The sequence below is a fragment of the Macrosteles quadrilineatus genome, unplaced genomic scaffold (genome assembly GCF_028750875.1).
Source record: "Macrosteles quadrilineatus isolate MER2022 unplaced genomic scaffold, UCM_ALF_1.0 Scaffold_3__2_contigs__length_128488019, whole genome shotgun sequence".
Taxonomy (NCBI): Eukaryota; Metazoa; Arthropoda; class Insecta; order Hemiptera; family Cicadellidae; genus Macrosteles; species Macrosteles quadrilineatus.
In genome coordinates this window covers 38,852,299-38,858,798 of record NW_026542596.1, presented here as the reverse complement: position 1 = coordinate 38,858,798, position 6,500 = coordinate 38,852,299, and positions in this window count along the sequence as shown.

The window sequence follows — 6,500 nt, the reverse complement described above, 5'->3', positions numbered from 1 at the left end:
TCCACTGTGGTCCAAAGGTAATCAAAATGTTATTGCTTGTGTGAATCAGTTAGGATGTTACCTAATTGGAGAGTATTCGCTTTCTCGCATCAGAAGAGTCGTGTACGCTATTAAATTAATAATTTCTTTACTTTTTCTTAAATAAAAATTTTCCATATGCTACTCTAGTGGTCTCGTGCAACAAATACAGGTTTGTGCAAAGTCATGAAATATAAATTGATCTAGCCCATTAAATAACTTAGTTTACTTTTAGTTACAATTTATACTCCCGATTGTCACAAAAACCTTGGATACAATAGAATAAGATAATTGTAAAAAAATATTTTATTTATAGGTGTGTTATTCATTACAATACAATTGTAATATGCACTCTTTACAAACCTGTTTTATTGTCAGCATCTTTATATTACTCAGTTATTACATATTTACATCAACTCTCGATGTATTATGATCAGCTGATTGGTTGTTGGCTACCAGTTACATCATCAGTATCAGTAACCGGTAATAGCTGTTACGACACGCGCCTGTTACATTCTGCAAGGTAATTAGGCATGAGATTGCAAATTCTGCCACTAGAGGTAATTACTCCATCAACGAAGCTGGCATCATTTTCAACTCTAGTAAAGACCAAATCCACATGTGAATCTAGTAAAAACATTACAACAGAGTGCATAAACGTTATTTTGTATTTGTTACCATCATATTTTACATTCTTTTTATATCGAATTACTACTTTCACCTGCCTATTTACCGTATGCTTGATGGTGAATTCATTCTGGGTTTCAACGGAAAATGAAAATTGTTTGATGGTGAATAAAAAGATTCTTCAGACTACTAAGATGATGAGGAATTTAATAATATTGTTTATTATAGATTTCCTAAGCTGATATAATTTTATTCCTGTATCCACTTTGAAGAAGAGAGCTTCAAAGATGGAGACAACCAAAATGCATTGTACACCTAGGACTTCAAAGCACAAAATCAATAAAAATTAGTTCTATATATATACGCATGAAGTGCATTACATTTATTTATCAAAATATATGCCTATTGGTAATCTTTAATGTGCGTGTGTGTGTGATTTGCAATGAGAAGACGAAGAAAAAAATATATAACATGGTGCACATAAATATATATTATACTAGGCATATATAGTACAAGTGAAAAAACATACAATCAAATCTTTAAAATGTGTTATATAAGGAACAGAGTCTTAGTTAAAAAATGAGTGTTGTACATTGGAAAAATGATGTATTTCCAGTTCCTAATAAATATCTATTTTCACATATTCTTGAAGAAATGTAATAACATTTACTTGTTTGTCTTTTAAATCTAATCTATTACTTTCGACCCTTCCTAATGGGTTAGGTAGAGCCTCAGTTACCTCAACCAAACCATGATTTTGCATTTGAAATTTATTGGCTTTGACCAGATTATTTAGGCTGAAGAATTTAGGAAAGGAAAATAAAATTACTAGTGAATTATACCGTACGGATTACAATAAAACACAAAATTAATTTCAAGTCTCTTTGTAGCCGGAAAATTATATTATCAAGAAAATAATATCCATACACTTGTCAATTTTTCTTTTGGTTACTATCAGACATGAAAACTTACTTTGACAGCCCAAAATGTAAGTACAGTTAGTATCGAGTCGTGTTTGTGTGTAACAAAAAAATCGATTTTAAGTTTTTTGAGGCTGGAAAATAGTGTTAACAAGAATCTAATATTCATACAATGGTCGATTTGTTTTTTTAGATACTATCAGACATGCAAACTTACTTTAACGGCTGTAAATGTAGGTTAAGTTAGTATCGAGGAGTTGGGTTGGTGTTTAACCCCCGCATGGCTGTGAACGAGGTAATTGTTAAGGCAACAAAACAGTCCCAACTCCAATCTCTACTGAAATTATGCGTTGTTTAGCGAAGTTAATAAACATTAATCAGTGTTACTTTTAGCGAATTTCCCATATAGGGAATAAGCTATTACCGTAGTACTCATGGTAAGACCTGGACGCGGGACCGATTTTTTTTTCGTTTTGAGGTCCCTAGAGGCCAAAAACACCATCCGTTCAAATTCATATATATATATATATATATGCCCGTCAGCACGATAACTCGAGCAAAAATGATCCGATTTTTGATGAAATTTGGTAAAAACGTGTAAACGTACGTTTATTCGAACAAGTTCGCGATCCAGCATGATCGGACCATGGGAACGGGGGTTTACGGGGGGTTTTATGGGGTAAAAATAGGTTTTTCCCATTTTTGACCCAAAAAACATAAAATTTAGCAATTTCTTTCCAAACCATTTTGTAGAGCTTAAAAAAACAAATAATTTAGTATATTGAAGCGTTATTATGCGCCTAATGGTTACGGAGAAAATTCAAAAAAATTTTAAATTTAAAATTCCCATGTTATTCTTATGGAGAATAAGTAAACTGTTGTAGTTTGCTTGTTTGTGAACATATTTTGATAACATTTGGAAAATGTTTTTATTTCTTACTAACTATTCACATTTTACAAAAAAAAACAGTTTTACCCTCCCTGATGCAGCAAACCTAAGTACTTGTTAAACTAATTCTATTTAAATCAAGAATAAATGTTATATTTTTAAGTAGACATTTCAGTGTAAATCCAATCAGTCAAATGGAAATTCGCTTAGTCTGCAGGTTTGCTGCGGCGGGGGTATTTATAAGTACTGTGTTAATAAATTGAAACACAGTAGAATAGTTATATAAATATGTATATACATTGTGTCCATAAAAAGAATTTCAGAATATTTTTCATAAAATAAACCATTTTTTTAGTAATAATTATTATGATTTATTTTATAAAAACGGCCACCATTTTGAAATTTCAAATGGGACAAACTTATTTTTCTCTAACATATGTCTGTTAAACTATAGTATAAGTAACAATTTTCATAAAGATCAATTGAAAAACTTGAAAGATATAAATATAATCGGGTAAAAAATATAAATGGCGGATATCTGAGTAAATATGCATTTTCGGACATACCTTCATAAAAACGTTTTTTCTTTCTTTTGGCATGAGGGTCCATATCTCAAAGTAACATGTTTTATGGACACCCTGTAGATTTTATAGTATTGAATAAAAAAAAACTATTGATTTTCGCATGTATATTGTATAAGTTAAGTCTGTGACTTTGATCTATGATTATATCATGATTTACTGTAGTTAAATAATTTGATCTTATACTAAACCTATAAAAGGAATGTCAATTATGCCTTAAATGTTAATTAAAATTGAGTTGTATTTATCGCATTGTGATGATTATGTGAATGCTTGAATGGTCATAAGGTATGTTTATGTTTATTGAAGAGGGCAGATTACAGATTTTCCTTTATACCAATACACCATTATAAGATAGAAGGCAGCTGGTGCTTTGAACTGATGATGAAATAAAAGATGAGTAGAATGAGTGTGATTCATCGTAACTGGTAGAGACTAAATTTTAATCAGGGACGTCTAGTCCTAGTTTAAAACATTAAAAGCCATTGGAACTGGTAATATCCTAACTCCCAGGCAACAACTGCCTAATCTTTAGTACATCCAAAAACTTTTATTTTTGTATTTTAATCAATTCACTGATGTGAAATTACATTAGAATCTAAAAAAATATAGAAAACTATTCAATGGTAATTAAAATCCCTCTCTAGATGGAAGCCATATTTATTTTGCTATACGGACTTTTATAAACAATAAACAAAATGCTGGAGGGTGACTGTTTACAAGGCTGTGGTATATTTGGTGTTTGAGGTCCCACAGGAAATCAGCACATATCCGTTTAAGCCGGGTTTTCCTAGGCGCGTAGTCGGCCAGCGGAGAGAGGAACGCGGAGAGCGGACTCAGCTGGTCTTAGGTAATTTAATGTTACTGTTTTCCTAGCAGCGGAGCGGAATGCCATGTTAATTTCAATTCCGCTCTCCGTTGTCCGCTCTCCGCTGGCCGACTCCGCGTCTAGGAAAACCCAGCTTTAACAAGCAGCAAAGGGAAAAGGGCTTACAGGGTAAATCCACCTAGTGGAACTAGTACTAACAACTGGACTTACATTTGTAGTGTTATATTTTTGTACTATTAAAGTTTTCGGGATTTTAGGAAAAGTTTAAAATATTAAAAAATAAATAACTCCTTGCACTGACATTTTTAAAGTATATTTTAGAATTAAGTAAGTTCTCTATCGTAATATTGCAGTATGTTGCGGGCATGTGTCCTTGATCTGTGATTGTATCATGATGTACTGTAGGTAAAATATCTGATCTAAATATTGCTTTCATAATACGATTACAATATCGTTGTTATAATATTTGCTACTAATGTAGGAACCTACAAATAGAATAAACTCTATTAAGAGTTTAGCAAATATTTTTAGTAAACTCAAAAGCTGGAATAGTATTATTGAGAGTTTATTCATTACTATGTTATAATATCCAGACATGTAACCAAAATGGATTATCTATATAGCAAAGAAGTAATGTTTAATGTCTTCGTAGTTTACGGTTAAAGACTTTCATTAAGTATCCGACTTAAAATGTACTTTTTAAAGGTAAAAAGGTCCAAAGCAGTGCCCTGTATAGACCGAAAGCCTAAAGGTGTGAATCAGAACAAATCTCTCTAAAGAGCGTTTCTGGCCAATGGCCAATCAGGTCCTTCGTTCCTTAATCACCTCGTTCAATCCAAAACACAAAAACTTGAAAAATGTCATTGGTTTTTTCTAACTGTATTAAAAAATACTGTATTGAAAAATTAACTTGAGCAGTTTGCATTTCAACAAATTTTCTGAGATAAATAAATAAATAAGTAAAAATGTCTTTACTAAGCGGGATGGACTATCATTTTATTTATTTATTTATTTATTTTGTATACGGAAAACACCATTTTACATTTCACATTGGAATTATATACTGTACAGATGGCCAAAAAAAGATGACGTAATAATACATGCGACCATTACAACTATCTGCTATACCTACACTCAATTAACAAAACAAAGTTGAGAAAATAAATATTTAAATATTTTAGTAAAAAATACCGCTCATTCCATAATCCGATAAATCGGTATTTAATACTTCAGTTGAAAACAAACGAGATTTGAAATAAATAGTTAAGGTATGAAACAAATTTTCTCAAATCGATTAAGAGATGTTCTTTATGTAGAAATAAGGTCATTTGGTAAGCTACTTTTACAAAAACCATACTTCTTATAGTTAATTCATAGGTTTTTTGACTATACCCATAACATTGTTATGTTCTTTCTAATTACTATACTAAACAAATTTTGAAACAACAAAACCTTTTTAGACCAAGATCCTCTGGAAGTAAACTAAGGACACAAAACATGAAAATTGTAAGTAGTTTGAATAATTTGTAGTTAATACTCCACAAACATTTCTGTTGTATTGGGAAAATCTTGGAAGGCAATGATGCAATGTAACACTAATGTTCTCGTGTAAATATTTGTTTAACATCGATTATCTTATGCCAGTTAGCAATGTGGTTCTGTCCATCAATGAAAAAAATTCCCTTATAAGAACCTCTAATGAAGTAAGCTACCTATCAGCATTGCTAATCGTATCAAGCTCACTGAAAATATTTACTGTTAAAAAATTATTTACTTTGAATACACTATGAGTAAATTTAATTATAACAAAAACAAACCAAAAAGTATATCAAAAATAGCTTATTTAGTAAAACCTAATTTTAATATTACATTAATATTTAAAATCGGGTTATACTGTACATATTCGATAAAACTTATAGGCGCTTAAATGTTTTTGTTTTTTTATTTCACATTGAATTTAGAAAACTTTAAGTTTTATCTTATCAAGTAATATGAGTTGTCAATTAATTTTCAAACAAACTCATCCGGAAAAACTATATATAAGTTAAGCTTAAATTATTCATATTGAAAAGTGCTAAACTTTAAACTATTAACACTTACACAAACGTGCCTATTTTACATTATTCATTGTATAATTATTTGAACGGGTAATTTAATCAATACCAGGTCTTGCAATATGAAATACAGACTTAAGTTTATGTTCGCTCCAGAAACAGAATTTCCGCTTATAGATTGCATGTCATTTAAGCAACAAATGGCACTATAAAATACAAGAAAGAGAAACTGCTCTTCCTTGTTGATGACAACTTGCAAATATCTGTCCATTTATAAAATAAAATCCCAAGTCTGTATAACAGCTACTGTTATAAGATATTATAAAGTCAAGTTTTGTACGATCGTTTTTAAAAACATTTACAAAAAAGAAATAAAATTATATCATGACTTAAAAAATAAAGTATGGAAGGCTTAACAATTCATTAGTAGTGGGAGTTTGGTTTTTTGCAGTTTAATATACTAATACTAATTAGAACTAAATTGACAAAATTAGTTTTTCTCCAAACTAACAATTAGAAAATATAGGATACTTCGTTGACACACCCATGAAATCTATGTTTTTGAAGACACTATTTTGAAAT